Here is a 25,423-nt window from a genome sequence, read left to right on the forward strand (position 1 = left end):
CCTGGGAAGGAGCTGCCTGTTGCTGTCTCTTCCCTCGTCCTCTGCCTCGTGGCAGATATGAATAGCCCTTTGCTCTCTTATTTTTAAAGGAACGAAAAGGCTGCGGTTGAAAAGTCGGTGCCTTTTTCTGTTGGGGAGTGACTTGAGGTAGAAAGGTGGATTTCCCGGCCGTAGCCGTGGCCACCAAATCCGATAGACCGACCCCAAATAACTCCTCTACGCATCGCCTGTCCACGGTCGTGTCCATAAAGCTCTTCTGGCCGAAATGGACATAGCACTTACCCGTGATGCCAGTGTGCAGATATCTCTCTGTGCATCACGCATATAAAGAAATGCATCCTTTATTTGTTCTAACGACAGTAAAATATTGTCCCCGTCCAGGGTATCAATATTTTCGATCAGGGACTCTGACCAAACTACCCCAGCACTGCACATCCAGGCAGTCGCAATAGCTGGTCGTAGTATAACACCTGCATGTGTGTATATACCTTTTTGGATATTTTCCATCCTCCTATCTGATGGATCTTTAAGTGCGGCCGTCTCAGGAGAGGGTAACGCCACTTGTTTTGATAAGCGTGTTAGCGCTTTATCCACCCTAGGAGGTGTTTCCCAGCGCTCCCTAACCTCTGGCGGGAAAGGGTATAAAGCCAATAACTTCTTTGAAATTAGCAGTTTTTTATCGGGGCACCCCACGCTTCATCACACACGTCATTTAATTCTTCTGATTCGGTAAAAACTACTGGTAGTTTTTTCACACCCCACATAATACCCTGTTTAGTGGTACCTGTAGTATCAGCTAAATGTAACATCTCCTTTATTGCCAAAATCATATAACGTGTGGCCCTACTGGAAAATACGGTTGATTCGTCACCTTCACCACCGGAATCAGTGCCTGTGTCTGGGTCTGTGTCGACCGACTGAGGCAAGGGGCGTTTTACAGCCCCTGACGGTGTTTGAGGCGCCTGGACAGGCACTAATTGAGTGTCCGGCCGCCTCATGTCGGCAAACGACTGCTTAAGCGAGTTGACGCTATCCCGTAATTCCACAAATAAAGGCATCCATTCTGGTGTCGACCCCCTAGGAGGTGACATCCTCATATTTGGCAATTGCTCCGCCTCCACACCAATAACGTCCTCATACATGTCGACACACGTACCGACACACAGCAGACACACAGGGAATGCTCTATACGAAGACAGGACCCACTAGCCCTTTGGGGAGACAGAGGGAGAGTCTGCCAGCACACACCAAAAAGCGCTATATATGACAGGGATAGCCTTATGATTAAGTGCTCCCTTATAGCTGCTTTTATATTGATATATTGCCATTTATTTTGCCCCCCCTCTCTGTTATACCCTGTTTCTGTAGTGCAGTGCAGGGGAGAGACCTGGGAGCCTTCCTGACCAGCGGAGCTGTGACAGAAAATGGCGCCGTGTGCTGAGGAGATAGGCCCCGCCCCTTTTCCGGCGGGCTCGTCTCCCGCTATTTAGTACATTTAGGCAGGGGTAAATATCTCCATATAGCCTCTGGGGCTATATGTGAGGTATTTTTAGCCTTTTTAAAGGTTTTCATTTGCCTCCCAGGGCGCCCCCCTCCCAGCGCCCTGCACCCTCAGTGACTGCCGTGTGAAGTGTGCTGAGAGGAAAATGGCGCACAGCTGCAGTGCTGTGCGCTACCTTAAGAAGACTGCAGGAGTCTTCAGCCGCCGATTCTGGACCTCTTCTTGCTTCAGCATCTGTGAGGGGGCCGGCGGCGTGGCTCCGGTGACCATCCAGGCTGTACCTGTGATCGTCCCTCTGGAGCTTCATGTCCAGTAGCCAAGAAGCCAATCCATCCTGCACGCAGGTGAGTTCACTTCTTCTCCCCTCTGTCCCTCGTTGCAGTGATCCTGTTGCCAGCAGGAATCACTGTAAAATAAAAAAACCTAAGCTAAACTCTCTAAGCAGCTCTTTATGAGAGCCACCTAGAATTGCACCCTTCTCGGCCGGGCACAAAAATCTAACTGGAGTCTGGAGGAGGGTCATAGGGGGAGGGGCCAGTACACACCACCTGACCTGTAAAAGCTTTACTTTTGTGCCCTGTCTCCTGCGGAGCCGCTATTCCCCATGGTCCTTTCAGGAACCCCAGCATCCACTTAGGACGATAGAGAAACGGGAGATAAGGCCGCCGATAAGGGGGCGGAGCCTATCTCCTCAGCACACTGGCGCCATTTTCCCTCACAGCTCCGTTGGAGGGAAGCTCCCTGGCTCTCCCCTGCAGTCACTACACTACAGAAAGGGTTAAAAGAGAGGGGGGGGCACTAATTACGCGCAGTATTAAAGATGCAGCAGCTATAAAGGGAAAAAATAAGATTTTACTTACCGATAAATCTATTTCTCGTAGTCCGTAGTGGATGCTGGGACTCCGTAAGGACCATGGGGAATAGCGGCTCCGCAGGAGACAGGGCACAAAATAAAAGCTTAAGGATCAGGTGGTGTGCACTGGCTCCTCCCCCTATGACCCTCCTCCAAGCCTCAGTTAGGATACTGTGCCCGGACGAGCGTACATAAGGAAGGATATTGAATCCCGGGTAAGACTCATACCAGCCACACCAATCACACCGTACAACTTGTGATCTGAACCCAGTTAACAGTATGATAAACGCAAGGGAGCCTCTGAAAAGATGGCTCACAACAATAACCCGAATTTTTGTAACAATAACTATATACAAGTATTGCAGACAATCCGCACTAGGGATGGGCGCCCAGCATCCACTACGGACTACGAGAAATAGATTTATCGGTAAGTAAATTCTTATTTTCTCTGACGTCCTAGTGGATGCTGGGACTCCGTAAGGACCATGGGGATTATACCAAAGCTCCCAAACGGGCGGGAGAGTGCGGATGACTCTGCAGCACCGAATGAGAGAACTCCAGGTCCTCCTCAGCCAGGGTATCAAATTTGTAGAATTTAGCAAACGTGTTTGCCCCTGACCAAGTAGCTGCTCGGCAAAGTTGTAAAGCCGAGACCCCTCGGGCAGCCGCCCAAGATGAGCCCACTTTCCTTGTGGAATGGGCTTTTATTGATTTTGGCTGTGGCAGGCCTGCCACAGAATGTGCAAGCTGGATTGTACTACAAATCCAACGAGCAATCGTCTGCTTAGAAGCAGGGGCACCCAGCTTGTTGGGTGCATACAGGATAAACAGCGAGTCAGATTTTCCGACTCCAGCCGTCCTGGAAACATATATTTTTAAGGCCCTGACAACGTCAAGCAACTTAGAGTCCTCTAAGTCCCTGGTAGCCGCAGGTACCACAATAGGTTGGTTCATGTGAAATGCAGAAACCACCTTAGGTAGAAATTGAGGACGAGTCCTCAATTCCGCCCTGTCAGAATGAAAAATTAAGTAAGGGCTTTTATATGATAAAGCCGCCAATTCTGACACACGCCTGGCTGAAGCCAAGGCTAACAGCATCGACACCTTCCATGTGAGATATTTCAAGTCCACAGTGGAAAGTGGTTCAAACCAATGTGACTTTAGAAAACTCAACACCACGTTGAGATCCCAAGGTGCCACTGGAGGCACAAAAGGAGGCTGTATGTGCAGCACCCCTTTTACAAATGTCTGAACTTCAGGTACTGAAGCCAGTTCTTTCTGGAAGAAAATCGACAGGGCCGAAATTTGAACCTTAATGGACCCTAATTTTAGGCCCTAGACAGTCCTGTTTGCAGGAAATGAAGGAAACGACCCAGTTGAAATTCCTCTGTAGGGGCCCTCTTGGCCTCACACCACGCAACATATTTACGCCAAATGCGGTGATAATGTTTTGCGGTTACGTCCTTCCTGGCTTTGACCAGAGTAGGAATGACTTCTTCTGGAATGCCTTTTTCCCTCAGGATCCGGCGTTCAACCGCCATGCCGTCAAACGCAGCCGCGGTAAGTCTTGGAACAGACAAGGCCCCTGCAGTAGCAGGTCCTTTCTTAGAGGTAGAGGCCACGGTTCGTCCGTGAGCATCTCTTGAAGTTCCGGGTACCAAGTCCTTCTTGGCCAATCCGGGACCACGAGTATAGTTCTTACTCCTCTCCTTCTTATGATTCTCAGTACTTTTGGTATGAGAGGCAGAGGAGGGAACACATACACTGACTGGTACACCCACGGCGTTACCAGAGCGTCCACTGCTATTGCCTGAGGGTCCCTTGACCTGGCGCAATATCTGTCCAGTTTTTTGTTTAGACGTGACGCCATCATGTCCACCTTTGGTTTTTCCCAACGGTTTACAATCAGGTGGAAGACTTCTGGGTGAAGTCCCCACTCTCCCGGGTGAAGGTCGTGTCTGCTGAGGAAGTCTGCTTCCCAGTTGTCCACTCCCGGAATGAAAACTGCTGACAGTGCTATCACATGATTTTCCGCCCAGCGAAGAATCCTTGCAGCTTCGGCCATTGCCCTCCTGCTTCTCGTGCCGCCCTGTCTGTTTACGTGGGCGACTGACGTGATGTTGTCCGATTGGATCAACACCACCTGACCCTGAAGCAGAGGTTTTGCTTGACTTAGGGCATTGTAAATGGCCCTTAGTTCCAGAATGTTTATATGAAGAGATGTTTCCATGCTTGACCACAGGCCCTGGAAATTCCTTCCCTGTGTGACTGCTCCCCAGCCTCTCAGGCTGGCATCCGTGGTTACCAGGATCCAATCCTGAATGCCAAATCTGCGGCCCTCTAGTAGATGAGCACTCTGCAGCCACCACAGGAGAGACACCCTTGTCCTTGGCGACAGGGTTATCCGCTGATGCATCTGCAGATGCGATCCAGACCATTTGTCCAGTAGATCCCACTGAAATGTTCTTGCATGGAATCTTCCGAATGGAATCGCTTCGTAAGAAGCCACCATTTTTCCCAGGACCCTCGTGCACTGATGCACTGAGACCTGGCCCGGTTTTAGGAGGTTCCTGACTAGCTCGGATAACTCCCTGGCCTTCTCCTCCGGGAGAAACACCTTCTTCTGGACTGTGTCCAGAATCATTCCTAGGAACAGTAGACGTGTCGTTGGAATCAGCTGCGATTTTGGAATATTTAGAATCCACCCGTGCTGACGTAACACTACCTGAGATAGTGCTACTCCGACTTCTAACTGTTCCCTGGATCTTGCCCTTATCAGGAGATCGTCCAAGTAAGGGATAATTAAAATGCCTTTTCTTCGTAGAAGAATCATCATTTCGGCCATTACCTTGGTAAAGACCCGAGGTGCCGTGGACAATCCAAACGGCAGCGTCTGAAACTGATAATGACAGTTTTGTACTACAAACCTGAGGTACCCTTGGTGAGAAGGGTATATTGGGACGTGGAGATAAGCATCTTTGATGTCCAGAGACACCATATAGTCCCCTTCTTCCAGGTTCGCTATCACTGCTCTGAGTGACTCCATCTTGAATTTGAACCTTTTTATGTAAATGTTCAAGGATTTCAGATTTAAAATTGGTCTCACCGAGCCGTCCGGCTTCGGTACCACAAACAGCGTGGAATAATACCCCTTTCCTTGTTGCAGGAGGGGTACCTTGATTATCACCTGCTGGGAATACAGCTTGTGAATGGCTTCCAAAACTGCCTCCCTGTCGGAGGGAGACTTTGGTAAAGCAGACTTCAGGAACCGACGAGGGGGAAACGCCTCGAATTCCAGTTTGTACCCCTGCGATACTACCTGTAGAATCCAGGGATCCACTTGCGAGTGAGCCCACTGCGCGTTGAAATTCTTGAGACGGGCCCCCACCATATCTGAGTCTGCTTGTAAAGCCCCAGCGTCATGCTGAAGACTTGGCAGAAGCAGGGGAGGGCTTCTGCTCCTGGGAAGCGGCTGCATGGTGCAGTCTTTTTCCTCTTCCTCTGCCCCGGGGCAGAAAAGAGTGGCCTTTTGCTCGCTTGTACTTATGGGAACGAAAGGACTGAGTTTGAAAAGACGGTGTCTTTTTCTGCTGATGTGGAGTGACCTGGGGTAAAAAGGTGGATTTTCCAGCCGTTGCCGTGGCCACCAGGTCCGATAGACAAGCCCCAAATAACTCCTCCCCTTTATACGGCAATACTTCCATGTGCCGTTTGGAATCCGCATCCCCTGACCACTGTCGCGTCCATAACGCTCTTCTGGCAGAGATGGACATAGCACTTACTCTTGATGCCAGGGTGCAAATATCCCTCTGTGCATCACGCATATATAGTAATGCATCCTTTAAATGTTCTATAGTTAACAAAATATTGTCCCTATCCAGGGTATCAATATTCTCAGTCAGGGAATCCGACCATGCGACTCCAGCACTGCACATCCAGGCTGAGGCGATTGCTGGTCGCAGTATAACACCAGTATGTGTGTATATACTTTTTAGGATATTTTCCAGCCTTCTATCAGCTGGTTCTTTGAGGGTGGCCGTATCAGGAGACGGTAACGCTACTTGTTTAGATAAACGTGTGAGCGCCTTATCTACCCTAGGGGGTGTTTCCCAACGCGCCCTAACCTCTGGCGGGAAAGGATATAATGCTAATAATTTTTTAGAAATTAGCTGTTTTTTATCGGGGGAAACCCACGCTTTTTCACACACCTCATTTATTTCCTCTGACTCAGGAAAAACTATTGGTAGTTTTTTCTCACCCCACATAATACCCTTCTTTGTGGTACTTGTAGTGTCAGAAAGGTTCAATGCCTCTTTCATTGCCGTGATCATGTAACGTGTGGCCCTACTGGACATTACGTTTGTCTCGTCACCGTCGACACTAGACTCAGTATCTGTGTCAGGGTCTGTGTCGACCCACTGAGGTAACGGGCGTTTTAGCGCCCCTGACGGTGTCTGAGACGCCTGGACAGGCACTAATTGATTTGCCGGCTGTCTCATGTCGTCAACAGTTTTTTGCAAATTGCTGACATTATCACTTAATTGTTTAAATACAATCATCCAGTCAGGTGTCGACTCCCTAGGGGGTGACATCACCAACACAGGCAACTGCTCCGCCTCCACATCATTTTCCTCCTCATACATGTCGACACACGCGTACCGACACAGCACACACACCGGGAATGCTCTGATAGAGGACAGGACCCCACTTAGCCCTTTGGAGAGACAGAGGGAGAGTCTGCCAGCACACACCCAGCGCTATATATATATATATATATATATATATATATATATATATATATATATATATATATATATATATACACACACACAGGGATAACCTTATATAAGTGTTACTCCCTTATAGCTGCTGTTAATATATTTATTTGCTGCCAAACGTGCCCCCCCTTCTCTTTTTTACCCTGATTCTGAAGCAGGACTGCAGGGGAGAGTCAGGGAGCCGTCCTTCCAGCGGAGCTGTGAGGGAAAATGGCGCTTGTGTGCTGAGATAGGCTCCGCCCCTTCACGACGTCCTTATCTCCCGCTTTTTCTGTGTAAAATGGCAGGGGTAAAATACATCCATATAGCCCAGGAGCTATATGTGATGTATTCTTTTTAGCCACCTAAGGTATATACTGTAATATTGCGTCTCAGGGCGCTCCCCCCCCAGCGCCCTGCACCCTCAGTGACCGGAGTGTGAAGTGTGCTGAGAGCAATGGCGCACAGCTGCGGTGCTGTGCGCTACCTTAGTCTGAAGACAGGATCGTCTTCTGCCGCCGATTTCACCGGACCTCTTCGTCTCTTCTGGCTCTGTAAGGGGGACGGCGGCGCGGCTCCGGTGACCCATCCAGGCTGAACCTGTGATCGTCCCTCTGGAGCTAATGTCCAGTAGCCTAAGAAACCCAATCCACTCTGCACTCAGGTGAGTCAGTTTCTTCTCCCCTTAGTCCCACGATGCAGTGAGCCTGTTGCCAGCAGGACTCACTGAAAATAAAAAATCCTAAACTAAACTTTTATTCTAAGCAGCTCAGGAGAGCCACCTAGATTGCACCCTTCTCGGCCGGGCACAAAAATCTAACTGAGGCTTGGAGGAGGGTCATAGGGGGAGGAGCCAGTGCACACCACCTGATCCTTAAGCTTTTATTTTGTGCCCTGTCTCCTGCGGAGCCGCTATTCCCCATGGTCCTTACGGAGTCCCAGCATCCACTAGGACGTCAGAGAAACACTTATATAAGGTTATCCCTGTATATATATAGCGCTCTGGTGTGTGCTGGCAAACTCTCCCTCTGTCTCCCCAAAGGGCTAGTGGGGTCCTGTCCTCTATCAGAGCATTCCCTGTGTGTGTGCTGTATGTCGGTACGTTTGTGTCGACATGTATGAGGAGAAAAATGATGTGGAGACGGAGCAGATTGCCTGTAATAGTGATGTCACCCCCTAGGGGGTCGACACCTGAGTGGATAAACTGTTGGAAGGAATTACGTAACAGTGTCAGCTCTGTATAAAAGACAGTGGTTGACATGAGACAGCCGGCTACTCAGCTTGTGCCTGTCCAGACGTCTCATAGGCAGTCAGGGGCTCTAAAGCGCCCGTTACCTCAGATGGCAGTTAGACGCCGACACGGATACCGACTCCAGTGTCGACGGTGAAGAGACAAATGTGACTTCCAGTAGGGCCACACGTTACATGATTGAGGCAATGAAAAATGTTTTACACATTTCTGATAATACGAGTACCACCAAAAAGGGGTATTATGTTCGGTGAGGAAAAACTACCTGTAGTTTTCCTGAATCTGAGAAATTAAATGAGGTGTGTGATGATGCGTGGTTTTCCCCCGATAACTGATAATTTCTAAAATGTTATTGGCATTATATCCTTTCCCGCCAGAGGTTAGGGTGCGTTGGGAAACACCCCCTAGGGTGGATAAAGCGCTCACACGCTTGTAAGAACAAGGGCTCTACCCTCTCCTGAGATGGCTGCCCTTAAGGATCCTGCTGATAGAAAGCAGGAGGGCATCCTAAAAGGTACTTACACACATACTGGTGTTATACTGCGACCAGCAATCGCCTCAGTCTGGATGTGCAGTGCTGGGTTGGCGTGGTCGGATTCCCTGACTGAAAATATTGATACCCTAGATAGGGACAGTATATTATTGCCTATAGAGCATTTAAAAGATGCATTTCTATATATGCGTGATGCACAGCGGAATATTTGCCGACTGGCATCAAGTCTAAGGGCGTTGTCCATTTCTAACAGTAGAGGGTTATGGACACGACAGTGGTCAGGTGATGCGGATTCCAAACGGCATTTGGAAGTATTGCCTTATTAAGGGGAGGAGTTATTTGGGGTCGGTCTTTCAGACCTGGCGGCCACGGCAACAGCTGGGAAATCCACGTTTGTACCCCAGGTCGCCTCTCAACATGAGAAGACGCCGTATTATCAGGCGCAGTCTTTTCGTGGGCAAGCGGGCAAAAGGTTCCTTCCTCATTTCTGCCCCGTGACAGAGGGAGAGGAAAAAGGCTGCAGAAATCAGCCAGTTCCCAGGAACAGAAACCCTCTCCCGCCTCTGCCAAGCCCTCAGTATGACGCTGGGGCTTTACAAGCAGAATCCGGCACGGTGGGGGCCCGTCTCAATGAATTTCAGCGCGCAGTGGGCTCACTCGCAAGTAGACCCCTGGATCCTTCAGGTGATATCTCAGGGGTACAAATTGGAATTCGAGACGTCTCCCCCTCGCCGTTTCCTAAAGTCGGCTTTACCGATGTCTCCTGACAGGGAGACAGTTTTGGAAGCCATTCACAAGCTGTATTCCCAGCAGGTGATAATCATAGGTACCCCTCCTGCAACAGGGAACGGGGTATTATTCCACACTGTTGTTGTACCGAAGCCGGACGGCTCGGTGAGACCGATTCTAAATCTAAAATCTTTGAACACTTACATACAGAGGTTCAAATTCAAGATTGAGTCACTCAGAGCAGTGATTGCGAACCTGGAAGAAGAGGACTACATGATGTCTCGGGACATCAAGGATGCTTACCTTCATGTCCAAATTTACCCTTCTCACCAAGGGTACCTCAGGTTTATGGTACAGAACTGTCACTATCAGTTTCAGACGCTGCCGTATGGATGGTCCACGGCACCCCGGGTCTTTACCAAGGTAACGGCCGAAATGATGATACTCCTTCGAAGGAAGGGAATTTTAGTTATCCCTTACTTGGACGATTCCCTGATAAGGGTAAGATCCATGGAACAGTTGGAGGTCGGTGTAGCACTATCTCAGGCAGTGTTGCGGCAGCACGATTGAATTCTCAATATTCCAAAATCGCAGCTGATTCCGACGACTCGTCTTCTGTTCTTAGGGATGATCCTGGACACAGTTCAGAAAAAGGTGTTTCTCCCGGAGGAGAAAGTCAGGGAGTTATCCGAGCTAGTCGGGAACCTCCTATAACCGAGCAAAGTCTCAGTACATCAATGAGATGGTTCTGGGAAAAATGGTGGCTTCCTATGAAGCAATCCCATGCGGCAGATTCCACGCAAGAACTTTCCAGTGGGACCTGCTGGACAAATGGTCCGGGTCGCATCTTCAGATGCATCAGCGGATAACCCTGTCACCAAGCACAAGGGTGTCTCTCCTGTGGTGGTTGCAGAGTGCTCATCTTCTAGAGGGCCGCACATTCAGGACTGGGTCCTGGTGACCACGGATGCCAGCCTGCGAGGCTGGGGAGCAGTCACACAGGGAAGGAATTTCCAGAGCTTATGGTCAAGCCTGGAGACATCACTTCACATAAATATCCTGAAGCTAAGGGCCATTTACAATGCTCTAAGCTCAGCAAGACCTCTGCTTCAAGGTCACCCGGAGTTGATACATTCGGACATCACGGCAGTCACCCACGTAAACAGACAGGGTGACACAAGAAGCAGAAGGGCAATGGCAGAAGCTGCAAGGATTCTTCACTGGGCGGAAAATCATGTGATAGCACTGTCAGCAGTATTCATTCCGGGAGTGGACGACCTCCACCCGGGAGAGTGGGGACTTCACCCAGAAGTCTTCCACATGTTTATAAAACTCGACAAGTATTGCGCCAGGTCAAGGGACCCTCAGGCAATAGCTGTAGACGCTCTGGTAACACAGTGGGTGTACCAGTCAGTGTATGTGTTCCCTCCTCTGCCTCTCATAACCAAGGTACTGAGAATTATAAGATGGAGAGGAGTAAGCACTATATTCGTGGCTCCGGATTGGCCAAGAAGGACTTGGTAACCGGAACTTCAAGAGATGCTCACGGAGGATCCGTGGCCTCTACCTCTAAGAAGGGACCTGCTCCAGCAAGGACCCTGTCTGTTCCAAGACTTACCGCGGCTGCGTTTAACGGCAGGGCGGTTGAACGCCGGATCCTGAAGGAAAAAGGCATTCCGGATGAAGTCATCCCTATCCTGATCAAAGCCAGGAAAGATATAAACCGCAAAACATTATCACCGCATTTGGCGAAAATATGTTGCGTGGTGCGAGGCCAGTAAGGCCCCGACGGAGGAATTTTCAACTAGGTCGATTCCTACATTTCCTGCAAACAGGAGTGTCTATGGGCCTGAAATGGAGGTCCATTAAGGTTCAAATTTCGGCCCTGTCAATTTTCTTCCAAAAAGAACTAGCTTCAGTCCCTGAAGTTCAGACGTTTGTGAAAGGGGTACTGTATATACAGCCTCCTTTTGTGCCTCCAGTGGCACCTTGGGATCTAAATGTAGTTTTTGGGTTCCAAAAGTCACATTGGTTTGAACCACTTAAAATAAGAATTTACTTACCGATAATTCTATTTCTCGGAGTCCGTAGTGGATGCTGGGGTTCCTGAAAGGACCATGGGGAATAGCGGCTCCGCAGGAGACAGGGCACAAAAAGTAAAGCTTTCCGATCAGGTGGTGTGCACTGGCTCCTCCCCCCATGACCCTCCTCCAAGCCTCAGTTAGGTACTGTGCCCGGACGAGCGTACACAATAAGGGAGGAATTTTGAATCCCGGGTAAGACTCATACCAGCCACACCAATCACACCGTACAACTTGTGATCAAAACCCAGTTAACAGTATGATAACAGAGGAGCCTCTGAAAGATGGCTTCCTAAACAATAACCCGAATTAGTTAACAATAACTATGTACAATTATTGCAGATAATCCGCACTTGGGATGGGCGCCCAGCATCCACTACGGACTCCGAGAAATAGAATTATCGGTAAGTAAATTCTTATTTTCTCTATCGTCCTAGTGGATGCTGGGGTTCCTGAAAGGACCATGGGGATTATACCAAAGCTCCCAAACGGGCGGGAGAGTGCGGATGACTCTGCAGCACCGAATGAGAGAACTCCAGGTCCTCCTTAGCCAGAGTATCAAATTTGTAAAATTTTACAAACGTGTTCTCCCCTGACCACGTAGCTGCTTGGCAAAGTTGTAATGCCGAGACCCCTCGGGCAGCCGCCCAAGATGAGCCCACCTTCCTTGTGGAGTGGGCCTTAACAGATTTAGGCTGTGGCAGGCCTGCCACAGAATGTGCAAGTTGGATTGTGCTACAGATCCAACGAGCAATCGTCTGCTTAGACGCAGGAGCACCCATCTTGTTGGGTGCATACAATATAAACAACGAGTCAGATTTTCTGACTCCAGCTGTCCTTGCAATATATATTTTTAATGCTCTGACAACGTCCAGTAACTTGGAGTCCTCCAAGTCACTTGTAGCCGCAGGCACTACAATAGGCTGGTTCAGATGAAATGCTGACACCACCTTAGGGAGAAAATGCGGACGAGTCCGCAGTTCTGCCCTGTCCGAATGGAAAATCAGATATGGGCTTTTGTAAGATAAAGCTGCCAGTTCTGACACTCTCCTGGCCGAAGCCAGGGCTAGTAACATGGTCACTTTCCATGTGAGATATTTTAAATCCACCTTTTTTAGTGGTTCAAACCAATGAGATTTTAGAAATTCCAAAACCACATTGAGATCTCACGGTGCCACTGGAGGCACCACAGGAGGCTGTATATGCAGCACTCCCTTAACAAAAGTCTGGACTTCAGGAACTGAAGCCAATTCTTTTTGAAAGAAAATCGACAGGGCCGAAATTTGAACCTTAATAGATCCCAATTTGAGACCCATAGACAATCCTGATTGCAGGAAATGTAGGAATCGACCCAGTTGAAATTCCTCCGTCGGAGCACTCCGATCCTCGCACCACGCAACATATCTTCGCCAAATGCGGTGATAGTGTTGCACGGTTACTTCCTTCCTTGCTTTAATCAAAGTAGGAATGACTTCTTCCGGCATGCCTTTTTCCTTTAGGATCCGGCGTTCAACCGCCATGCCGTCAAACGCAGCCGCGGTAAGTCTTGAAACAGACAGGGACCCTGCTGAAGCAAGTCCCTCCTTAGAGGTAGAGGCCACGGATCTTCCGTGATCATCTCTTGAAGTTCCGGGTACCAAGTCCTTCTTGGCCAATCCGGAACCACTAGTATTGTTCTTACGCCTCTTTGCCGTATAATTCTCAATACTTTTGGTATGAGAGGCAGAGGAGGAAACACATACACCGACTGGTACACCCAAGGCGTTACCAGCGCGTCCACAGCTATTGCCTGCGGATCTCTTGACCTGGCGCAATACCTGTCCAGTTTTTTGTTGAGGCGAGACGCCATCATGTCCACCATTGGTCTTTCCCAACGGGTTACCAGCATGTGGAAGACTTCTGGATGAAGTCCCCACTCTCCCGGGTGAAGGTCGTGTCTGCTGAGGAAGTCTGCTTCCCAGTTGTCCACTCCCGGGATGAACACTGCTGACAGTGCTATCACATGATTCTCTGCCCAGCGAAGAATCCTTGCAGCTTCTGCCATTGCACTCCTGCTTCTTGTGCCGCCCTGTCTGTTTACATGGGCGACTGCCATGATGTTGTCAGACTGGATCAACACCGGTTTTCCTTGAAGCAGAGGTTCTGCCTGGCTTAGAGCATTGTAGATTGCTCTTAGTTCCAGAATGTTTATGTGAAGAGACGTTTCCAGGCTCGTCCACACTCCCTGGAAGTTTCTTCCTTGTGTGACTGCTCCCCAGCCTCTCAGGCTGGCGTCCGTGGTCACCAGGATCCAATCCTGTATGCCGAATCTGCGGCCCTCCAATAGATGAGCACTCTGCAACCACCACAGAAGAGATACCCTTGTCCTTGGAGACAGGGTTATCCGCTGGTGCATCTGAAGATGCGACCCTGACCATTTGTCCAACAGATCCCTCTGAAAAATTCGTGCATGGAATCTGCCGAATGGAATTGCTTCGTAAGAAGCCACCATTTTTCCCAGGACTCTTGTGCATTGATGTACAGACACCTTTCCTGGTTTTAGGAGGTTCCTGACAAGCTCGGATAACTCCTTGGCTTTTTCCTCCGGGAGAAAAACCTTTTTCTGAACCGTGTCCAGAATCATCCCTAGGAACAGCAGACGAGTTGTCGGCATTAACTGGGATTTTGGAATATTCAGAATCCAGCCGTGCTGTTTTAGCACTTCTTGAGACAGTGCTAATCCCATCTCTAGCTGTTCTCTGGACCTTGCCCTTATTAGGAGATCGTCCAAGTATGGGATAATTAATACGCCTTTTCTTCGAAGAAGAATCATCATCTCGGCCATTACCTTTGTAAAGACCCGAGGTGCCGTGGACAATCCGAACGGCAGCGTCTGAAACTGATAGTGACAGTTTTGTACAACGAACCTGAGGTACCCCTGGTGTGAGGGGTAAATTGGAACGTGGAGGTACGCATCCTTGATGTCCAAGGACACCATAAAGTCCCCTTCTTCCAGGTTCGCTATCACTGCTCTGAGTGACTCCATTTTGAACTTGAACTTTTTTATGTACAGGTTCAAGGACTTCAGATTTAGAATAGGTCTTACCGAGCCGTCTGGCTTCGGTACCACAAATAGAGTGGAATAATACCCCTTTCCCTGTTGTAGAAGAGGTACCTTGACTATCACCTGCTGATAGTACAGCTTGTGAATGGCTTCCAAAACCATCTCCCTTTCGGAGGGGGACGTTGGTAAAGCAGACTTCAGGAAACGGCGAGGCGGATCTGTCTCTAGTTCCAACCTGTACCCCTGAGATATTATCTGCAGGATCCAGGGATCTACCTGCGAGTGAGCCCACTGCGCGCTGAAATTCTTGAGACGACCGCCCACCGCCCCCGAGTCCGCTTGAGAAGCCCCAGCGTCATGCTGAGGCTTTTGTAGAAGCGGGGGAGGGCTTCTGTTCCTGGGAAGGAGCTACCTGTTGGTGTCTCTTCCCCCTTCCTCTGCCTCGTGGCAGATATGAATATCCCTTTGCTCTCTTGTTTTTAAAGGAACGAAAGGGCTGCGGTTGAAAAGTCGGTGTCTTTTTCTGTTGGGGAGTAGCTTGAGGTAAAAAGGTGGATTTCCCGGCTGTAGCCGTGGCCACCAAATCTGATAGACCGACTCCAAATAACTCCTCCCCTTTATACGGCAAAACTTCCATATGCCGTTTTGAGTCCGCATCGCCTGACCACTGTCGCGTCCATAAACTTCTTCTGGCCGAAATGGACATAGCACTTACCCGTGATGCCAGTGTGCAGATATCCCTCTGTGCATCACGCATATAAAGAAATGCATCCTTTATTTGCTCTAAAGACAGTAAAACATTGTCCCTATCCAGGGTATCAATATTTTCAATCAGGGACTCTGACCAAGCTACTCCAGCACTGCACATCCAGGCTGTCGCTATAGCTGGTCGTAGTATAACACCTGTATGTGTGTATATACTTTTTTGGATATTTTCCATCCTCCTATCTGCTGGATCTTTAAGTGCGGCCGTCTCAGGAGAGGGTAACGCCACTTGTTTAGATAAGCATGTGAGCGCCTTGTCCACCCTAGGAGGTGTTTCCCAGCGCGCCCTAACCTCTGGCGGGAAAGGGTATAAAGCCAATAACTTCTTTGAAATTAGCATCTTTTTATCGGGGGCAACCCACGCTTCATCACATACATCATTTAGTTCTTCTGATTCAGGAAAAACTATAGGTAGTTTTTTCACACCCCACATAATACCCTGTTTAGTGGTACGTGTAGTATCAGCTAAATGTAACGCCTCCTTCATTGCCAAAATCATATAACGTGTGGCCCTACTGGAAAATACGGTTGATTCGTCACCGTCGCCACTGGAATCAGTGCCTGTGTCTGGGTCTGTGTCGACCGACTGAGGCAAAGGGCGTTTTACAGCCCCTGACGGTGTTTGAGGCGCCTGGACAGGCACTAACTGATTGTCCGGCCGTCTCATGTCGTCAAACGACTGCTTTAGCGTGTTGACACTATCCCGTAATTCCATAAATAAAGGCATCCATTCTGGTGTCGACCCCCTAGGAGGTGACATCCCCATATTTGGCAATTGCTCCGCCTCCACACCAATATCGTCCTCATACATGTCGACACACACGTACCGACACACAGCAGACACACAGGGAATGCTCTTAACGAAGACAGGACCCCACTAGCCCTTTGGGGAGACAGAGGGAGAGTTTGCCAGCACACACCAAAAGCGCTATATATGACAGGGATAGCCTTATAATAAGCGCTCCCTGTATAGCTGCTTTTATAATATAATTTTTGCCACTATTTTGCCCCCCCTCTCTTGTTTTACCCTGTTTCTGTAGTGCAGTGCAGGGGAGAGACCTGGGAGCCGTCCTGACCAGCGGAGCTGTGTAAGGAAAATGGCGCTGTGTGCTGAGGAGATAGGCCCCGCCCCTTTTTCGGCGGGCTCGTCTCCCGCTCTTTAGTGTATTCTGGCAGGGGTTAAATATCTCCATATAGCCCCCGGAAGCTATATGTGAGGTATTTTTTTAGCCAAATAGGTTTTCATTTGCCTCCCAGGGCGCTCCCCTCCCAGCGCCCTGCACCCTCAGTGACTGCCGTGTGAAGTGTGCTGAGAGGAAAATGGCGCACAGCTGCAGTGCTGTGCGCTACCTTTAGAAGACTGAGGAGTCTTCTGCCGCCGATTCTGGACCTCTTCATGTTTCAGCATCTGCAAGGGGGCCGGCGGCGAGGCTCCGGTGACCATCCAGGCTGTACCTGTGATCGTCCCTCTGGAGCTGATGTCCAGTAGCCAAGAAGCCAATCCATCCTGCACGCAGGTGAGTTCACTTCTTCTCCCCTAAGTCCCTCGTTGCAGTGATCCTGTTGCCAGCAGGACTCACTGTAAAATAAAAAACCTAAGCTAAACTTTCTCTAAGCAGCTCTTTAGGAGAGCCACCTAGATTGCACCCTTCTCGGCCGGGCACAAAAATCTAACTGAGGCTTGGAGGAGGGTCATGGGGGGAGGAGCCAGTGCACACCACCTGATCGGAAAGCTTTACTTTTTGTGCCCTGTCTCCTGCGGAGCCGCTATTCCCCATGATCCTTTCAGGAACCCCAGCATCCACTAGGACGATAGAGAAATATGTGGAGTTAAAATATCTCACATGGAAAGTGGTCATGCTGTTGGCCCTGGCCTGGTGCGTGTCAGAATTGGCGGCTTTATCCTGTAAAAGCCCTCATCTGATTTTCCATTCGGACAGGGCGGAATTGAGGACTTGTCCTCAGTTTCTCCCCAAGGTGGTTTTCAGCGTTTCACCTGAATCAACCTATTGTGGTGCCTGCGGCTACTAGGGACTTGGAGGACTCCAAGTTGCTAGACGTTGTCAGAGCCCTGGAAATATAGGTTTCCAGGACGGCTGGAGTCAGAAAATCTGACTCGTTGTTTATTCTGTATGCACCCAACAAGCTGGGTGCTCCTGCTTCTAAGCAGACTATTGCTCGTTGGATTTGTAGTACAATTCAGCTTGCACATTCTGTGGCAGGCCTGCCACAGCCAAAATCTGTAAAAGCCCATTCCACAAGGAAGGTGGGCTCATCTTGGGCGGCTGCCCGAGGGGTCTCGGCTTTACAACTTTGCCGAGCAGCTACTTGGTCAGGAGCAAATACGTTTGTAAAATTCTACAAATTTGATACCCTGGCTGAGGAGGACCTGGAGTTCTCTCATTTGGTGCTGCAGAGTCATCCGCACTCTCCCGCCCGTTTGGGAGCTTTGGTATAATCCCCATAGTCCTTACGGAGTCCCCAGCATCCACTTAGGACGTTAGAGAAAATAAGAATTTACTTACCGATAATTCTATTTCTCGTAGTCCGTAGTGGATGCTGGGCGCCCATCCCAAGTGCGGATTGTCTGCAATACTGGTACATAGTTATTGTTACCAAAAAATCGGGTTATTATTGTTGTGAGCCATCTTTTCAGAGGCTCCTCTGTTATCATGCTGTTAACTGGGTTCAGATCACAGGTTGTACGGTATGATTGGTGTGGCTGGTATGAGTCTTACCCGGGATTCAAAATCCTTCCTTATTGTGTACGCTCGTCCGGGCACAGTATCCTAACTGAGGCTTGGAGGAGGGTCATAGGGGGAGGAGCCAGTGCACACCAGGTAGTCCTAAAGCTTTTACTTTTGTGGCCAGTCTCCTGCGGAGCCGCTATTCCCCATGGTCCTTACGGAGTCCCCAGCATCCACTACGGACTACGAGAAATAGAATTATCGGTAAGTAAATTCTTATTTTTATTGGCCTCTGGGTACGGTTTATTTCCCACAATTAAATAAGAATTTACTTACCGATAATTCTAACGTCCTAAGTGGATGCTGGGGACTCCGTCAGGACCATGGAGATTATACCAAAGCTCCCAAACGGGCGGGTGAGTGCGGATGACTCTGCAGCACCGAATGAGAGAACTCCAGGTCCTCCTCAGCCAGGGTATCAAATTTGTAGAATTTTGCAAACGTGTTTGCCCCTGACCAAGTAGCTGCTCGGCAAAGTTGTAAAGCCGAGACCCCTCGGGCAGCCGCCCAAGATGAGCCCACCTTCCTTGTGGAATGGGCATTTACAGATTTTGGCTGTGGCAGGCCTGCCACAGAATGTGCAAGCTGAATTGTACTACAAATCCAACGAGCAATCGTCTGCTTAGAAGCAGGAGCACCCAGCTTGTTGGATGCATACAGGATAAACAGCGAGTCAGTTTTCCTGACTCCAGCCGTCCTGGAATATATATTTTCAGGGCCCTGACAACGTCTAGCAACTTGGAGTCCTCCAAGTCCCTAGTAGCCGCAGGCACCACAATAGGTTGGTTCAGGTGAAACGCTGACACCACCTTAGGGAGAAACTGGGGACGAGTCCGCAGTTCTGCCCTGTCCGAATGGAAAATCAGATATGGGCTTTTGTGAGACAAAGCCGCCAATTCTGACACTCGCCTGGCCGAGGCCAGGGCAAACAGCATGGTCACTTTCCATGTGAGATATTTCAAATCCACAGATTTGAGCGGTTCAAACCAATGTGATTTGAGGAATCCCAGAACTACGTTGAGATCCCACGGTGCCACTGGAGGCACAAAAGGGGGTTGTATATGCAGTACTCCCTTGACGAATGTCTGGACTTCAGGAACTGAAGCCAATTCTTTCTGGAAGAAAATCGACAGGGCCGAAATTTGAACCTTAATGGACCCCAATTTGAGGCCCATAGACACTCCTGTTTGCAGGAAATGCAGGAATCGACCGAGTTGAAATTCCTCCGTGGGGGCCTTCCTGGCCTCACACCACGCAACATATTTTCGTCAAATGCGGTGATAATGTTGTGCAGTCACCTCCTTCCTGGCTTTGACCAGGGTAGGTATGACCTCTTCCGGAATGCCTTTTTCCCTTAGGATCCGGCGTTCAACCGCCATGCCGTCAAACGCAGCAAGTCTTGGAACAGACAGGGTCCTTGCTGAAGCAAGTCCCTTCTTAACGGCAGAGGCCATGGGTCCTCTGTGAGCATCTCTTGAAGTTCCGGGTACCAAGTCCTCCTTGGCCAATCCGGAGCCACGAGTATAGTTCTTACTCATCTCCGTCTTATAATTCTCAGTACCTTGGGTATGAGAGGAAGAGGAGGGAACACATACACTGACTGGTACACCCACGGTGTTACCAGAGCGTCCACAGCTATCGCCTGAGGGTCCCTTGACCTGGCGCAATACCTGTCCAGTTTTTTGTTGAGGCGGGACGCCATCATGTCCACCTTTGGTTTTTCCCAATGGTTCACAATCATGTGGAAGACTTCTGTGTGAAGTCCCCACTCTCCCAGGTGGAGGTCGTGCCTGCTGAGGAAGTCTGCTTCCCAGTTGTCCACTCCCGGAATGAACACTGCTGACAGTGCTATCACATGATTTTCCGCCCAGCGAAGAATCCTTGCAGCTTCTGCCATTGCCCTCCTGTTTCTTGTGCCGCCCTGTCTGTTTACGTGGGCGACTGCCGTGATGTTGTCCGAATGGATCAGCACCGGCTGACCTTGAAGCAGATGTCTTGCTAGGCATAGAGCATTGTAAATTGCCCTTAGCTCCAGTATATTTATGTGGAGAGAAGTCTCTAGACTTCACCACGTTCCCTGGAAATTTCTTCCCTGTGTGACTGCTCCCCAGCCTCTCAGGCTGGCATCCGTGGTCACCAGGATCCAATCCTGAATGCCGAATCTGCGGCCCTCTAGTAGATGAGCACTCTGCAGCCACCACAGAAGAGACACCCTTGTCCTCGGAGACAGGGTTATCCGCTGATGCATCTGAAGATGCGATCCGGACCATTTGTCCAGCAGATCCCACTGAAAAGTTCTTGCGTGAAATCTGCCGAATGGAATCGCTTCGTAAGAAGCCACCATTTTTCCCAGGAGCCTTGTGCAATGATGCACTGACACTTTTCCTGGTTTTAGGAGGTTCCTGACTAGCTCGGATAACTCCCTGGCTTTCTCCTCCGGGAGAAACACCTTTTTCTGGACTGTGTCCAGAATCATCCCTAGGAACAGCAGACGTGTCGTCGGGATCAGCTGCGATTTTGGAATATTTAGAATCCACCCGAGCTGTTGTAGCAGTACCCGAGATAGTGCTACTCCGACCTCCAACTGTTCCCTGGACTTCGCCCTTATCAGGAGATCGTCCAAGTAAGGGATAATTAAGACGCCTTTTCTTCGAAGAAGAATCATCATTTCGGCCATTACCTTGGTAAAGACCCGGGGTGCCGTGGACAATCCAAACGGCAGCGTCTGAAACTGATAATGACAGTTCTGTACTACGAACCTGAGGTACCCTTGGTGAGAAGGGCAAATTGGGACATGAAGGTAAGCATCCTTGATGTCCAGGGACACCATATAGTCCCCTTCTTCCAGGTTCGCTATCACTGCTCTGAGTGACTCCATCTTGAATTTGAACCTTTGTATGTAAGTGTTCAAAGATTTCAGATTTAGAATAGGTCTCACCGAGCCGTCTGGCTTCGGTACCACAAATAGTGTGGAATAATACCCCTTTCCCTGTTGTAGGAGGGGTACTTTGATTATCACCTGCTGGGAATACAGCTTGTGAATTGCTTCCAATACTGCCTCCCTGTCGGAGGGAGACGTTGGTAAAGCAGACTTCAGGAACCTGCGAGGGGGAGACGTCTCGAATTCCAATCTGTACCCCTGGGATACTACCTGTAGGATCCAGGGGTCCACTTGCGAGTGAGCCCACTGCGCGCTGAAACTCTTGAGACGACCCCCCACCGCACCCGAGTCCGCTTGTAAGGCCCCAGCGTCATGCTGAGGACTTGGCAGAAGCGGTGGAGGGCTTCTGTTCCTGGGAAGAGGCTGTCTGCTGCAGTCTTTTTCCCTTTCCTCTACCCCGGGGCAGATATGACTGGCCTTTTGCCCGCTTGCCCTTATGGGGACGAAAGGACTGAGGCTGAAAAGACGGTGTCTTTTTCTGCTGAGAGGTGAGTTGGGGTAAAAAGGTGGATTTTCCAGCTGTTGCCGTGGCCACCAGGTCCGAAAGACAGACCCCAAATAACTCCTCCCCTTTATACGGCAATACTTCCATATGCCGTTTGGAATCCGCATCACCTGACCACTGTCGTGTCCATAAACATCTTCTGGCAGAAATGGACATCGCACTTACTCTTGATGCCAGGGTGCAAATATCCCTCTGTGCATCACGCATATATAGAAACGCATCTTTTAAACGCTCTATAGTCAATAAAATACTGTCCCTGTCCAGGGTATCAATATTTTCAGTCAGGGACTCCGACCACGCCACCCCAGCGCTGCACATCCAGGCTGAGGCAATCGCTGGTCGCAGTATAACACCAGTATGTGTGTATATACTTTTTAGGACATTTTCCAGCTTCCTATCAACTGGCTCCTTGAGGGCGGCCGTATCAGGAGACGGTAACGCCACTTGTTTTGATAAGCGTGTGAGTGCCTTATCCACCCTAGGGGGTGTTTCCCAACGCGCCCTAACTTCTGGCGGGAAAGGGTATAATGCCAATAATTTCTTAGATATCAGCAATTTTTTTTTATCGGGGGAGACCCACGCATCATCACACACTTCATTTAATTCTTCTGATTCAGGAAAAACTACGGGTAGTTTTTTCACACCCCACATAATACCCTTTTTTGTGGTACTTGTAGTATCAGAAATATGCAAAGCCTCCTTCATTGCCGTGATCATGTAACGTGTGGCCCTACTGGAAAATACGTTTGTTTCTTCACCGTCGACACTGGAGTCAGTGTCCGTGTCTGTCGACCGACTGAGGTAATGGGCGCTTTAGAGCCCCTGACGGTGTTTGAGACGCCTGGACAGGCACTAACTGACTTGCCGGCTGTCTCATGTCGTCAACAGTTTTTTGTAAAGTGCTGACACTAACACGTAATTCCTTAAATAAGACCATCCAGTCAGGTGTCGACTCCCTAGGGGGTGACATCACTAATACAGGCAATTGCTCCGCCTCCACACCATTTTCCTCCTCATACATGTCGACACACGCGTACCGACACACAGCACACACACAGGGAATGCTCTGATAGAGGACAGGACCCCACTAGCCCTTTGGGGAGACAGAGGGAGAGTTTGCCAGCACACACCAGAGCGCTATATATGTATAGGGACAACCTTATAAATAAGTGTTTCTCCCTTATAGCTGCTATATTTTTATATGCCAAATTAGTGCCCCCCCCCCCTCTCTTTTTTACCCTGTTTCTGTAGTGCAGGACTGCAGGGGAGAGTCAGGGAGACGTCCTTCCAGCGGAGCCGTGAGGGAAAATGGCGCTTGTGTGCTGAGGAGATAGGCTCCGCCCCCTTCACGGCGGCCTTTCTCCCGCTTTTTATGAGGTAAAATGGCAGGGGTTAAATACATCCATATAGCCCAGGAGCTATATGTGATGTATTTTTTTACCATAAATAGTGTTTTCATTGCGTCTCAGGGCGCCCCCCCCAGCGCCCTGCACCCTCAGTGACCGGAGTGTGAAGTGTGCTGAGAGCAATGGCGCACAGCTGCAGTGCTGTGCGCTACCTTTCTTGAAGACAAGATGCCTTCTGCCGCCGATTTCTGGACCTCTTCACTCTTCTGGCTCTGTAAGGGGGCCGGCAGCGCGGCTCCAGGACCCATCCATGGCTGGGCCTGTGATCGTCCCTCTGGAGCTAATGTCCAGTAGCCAAGAAGCCCAATCCACTCTGCACGCAGGTGAGTTCGCTTCTTCTCCCCTTAGTCCCTCGATGCAGTGATCCTGTTGCCAGCAGGACTCACTGAAAATAAAAAAACCTAAGTCTATACTTTTATTCTAAGCAGCTCAGGAGAGCTACCTAGATTGCACCCTTCTCGGCCGGGCACAAAAACCTAACTGATGCTTGGAGGAGGGTCATAGGGGGAGGACCAAGTGCACACCACCTAGTCCTAAAGCTTTTACTTTTGTGCCCTGTCTCCTGCGGAGCCGCTAATCCCCATGGTCCTGACGGAGTCCCCAGCATCCACTTAGGACGTCAGAGAAAACATGTTAAGTTACAGTACTTTGCTCGTTGTAAGAGAAAAGCAACCCTAGCATGCTTGCGATAGGGAATTCAGATTGTAAGCTCCACTGCAGAAAATGTTATTGGCAGTCTGCTAGGAATGGCAAAGAACTATTGAATCTTCGCTAGAATATCAAAAACTCCAACTATCAGTGGCAAACCATTGAGGTTTGATGGCCAGCACTAACGCAGATTTTGGCAGAGCAGTTCAAATTTGCGCACTGCAAATTAACAAACAAAAGTGGCTGCATCAGTGACATTACTTACTGAGATATTCAATTACCCCAACAGCAAGTCGGGTGTTATGCAACACCTCCAGGGGCTATCTAATTAGCCCCGATAAGCCGGCACGTGCCGCAGCTTATCAGGATTTTGTTTTACCTGCCTCCGGCAGGCAAAGGAGAGTCCCCGATAGCAGCCCCGTTTGCCATTTTACCTGAAAACACACAGGTTTCACCAAACCTGTGTTTACAGGTATAAATGCACTTGTTACCGACCGAGCTAATCAAATAGCCCGACCGCAGCACCTGAAGAAACATCAGGGTTTTTACTCCCGATGTCTCTTCTGAGCAAATTGAATATCTCCCTTATTCTGTTGCATTTTCACTTGACTAAGGGGTCTATTCATGAAGCAGTGAGAAGAGCAGAGAAGTTGCTCATGGCAACCAATCATCTGCTCTGTATAATTTTATAGTATGCAAATTATAGATGTTACTTAACTTCAATGCTAATCAGCATTCAAGTTAAGTAACATCTATAAATTTGCATACTATTAAGGGGTACATTTACTAAGCAGTGATAAGAGCGGAGAAGTGAGCCAGTGGAGAAGTGCCCATGGCAACCAATCAGCACTGAAGTAACATCTATAATTTGCATACTATAAAATGATACAGAGCTGATGATTGGTTGATGGGGACATCTCTCCACTGGCTCACTTCTCCATTCTTATCACTGCTTAATCAATGTACCCCAAAATTGCCGTGGGCACACTTTTTCAATACTTCGTAAATAGACCCCAATATAAATAGAGCCCTGACACCCGGAGGATTGCTGCTGGCCGAGAGGGAGTAACTTCATGCTCGCTGCGGGAAGCACCGATTCTCTGCAGGCCACGCAGGTTCTGATTTTCAGCTAAAGCCCAAGGAATTCCTCGACTCACCAGTGCTCGATTACAACGCGCTCCCCACCACCGGGGGAAGCCCCATTCTCCACCTTCCGCTTCCCTGGGACTCCCACCAACACCACACCGCCATCATCGCTCCTCCGCTTCTTCTTCGACCGTGTAGCCATCACTAAAGGGGAGAGACAGAAGACAGCTCTGATGTCGCACACGTACCGCACTTCAGACACGGACACACACAATCAGCGTATTGTTGTTACCTGGTGTGGAATTCCCTCCCCACCGCGAACGAGCGTGTATGATGTGTCTGATTTGATTATTAGAAGAGATAATACCTTTTCCTTGGCGCGCTTTCATCTATTGGACTGCTTGTAATCACGTGGCTCCCCCGCCGTGACGTCAGGCATTCCACCACAGGGCTGTTCAAGCCGCCGTAAAGTCTATTCTCATCCTGAGCCCCGCCCCCACCCCGTATGACGCGCGTCAGCTCCAGCGGTCCGTATATCACCCATACTGCAGCTCGGAAGACGCCTGTGTCCTGCCCTGTTGCTGTGATTGGTCAGCTCTGCATACCATCTCTTTCTAGT

The 25,423-nt window shown here is 49.6% G+C and overlaps 1 long non-coding RNA gene across 1 annotated transcript in view; it reads right to left on the reverse strand.

Annotated features, from left to right (window-relative positions):
• The window catches only part of LOC135055012 (uncharacterized), a 60,974-nt gene extending 35,788 nt beyond the window's left edge, over window positions 1-25,186 (reverse strand). The window contains exons 1-2 of the long non-coding RNA XR_010243616.1: window positions 25,097-25,186; window positions 24,876-25,008 (exon numbers count right to left, since the gene is read on the reverse strand). This is a non-coding gene — a long non-coding RNA (uncharacterized LOC135055012). The remainder of the gene's footprint in view (window positions 1-24,875; window positions 25,009-25,096) is intronic.
• Window positions 25,187-25,423: the final 237 nt, after the last annotated feature.

Source organism: Pseudophryne corroboree, chromosome 3, assembly GCF_028390025.1.
Source record: "Pseudophryne corroboree isolate aPseCor3 chromosome 3, aPseCor3.hap2, whole genome shotgun sequence".
NCBI lineage: Eukaryota > Metazoa > Chordata > Amphibia > Anura > Myobatrachidae > Pseudophryne > Pseudophryne corroboree.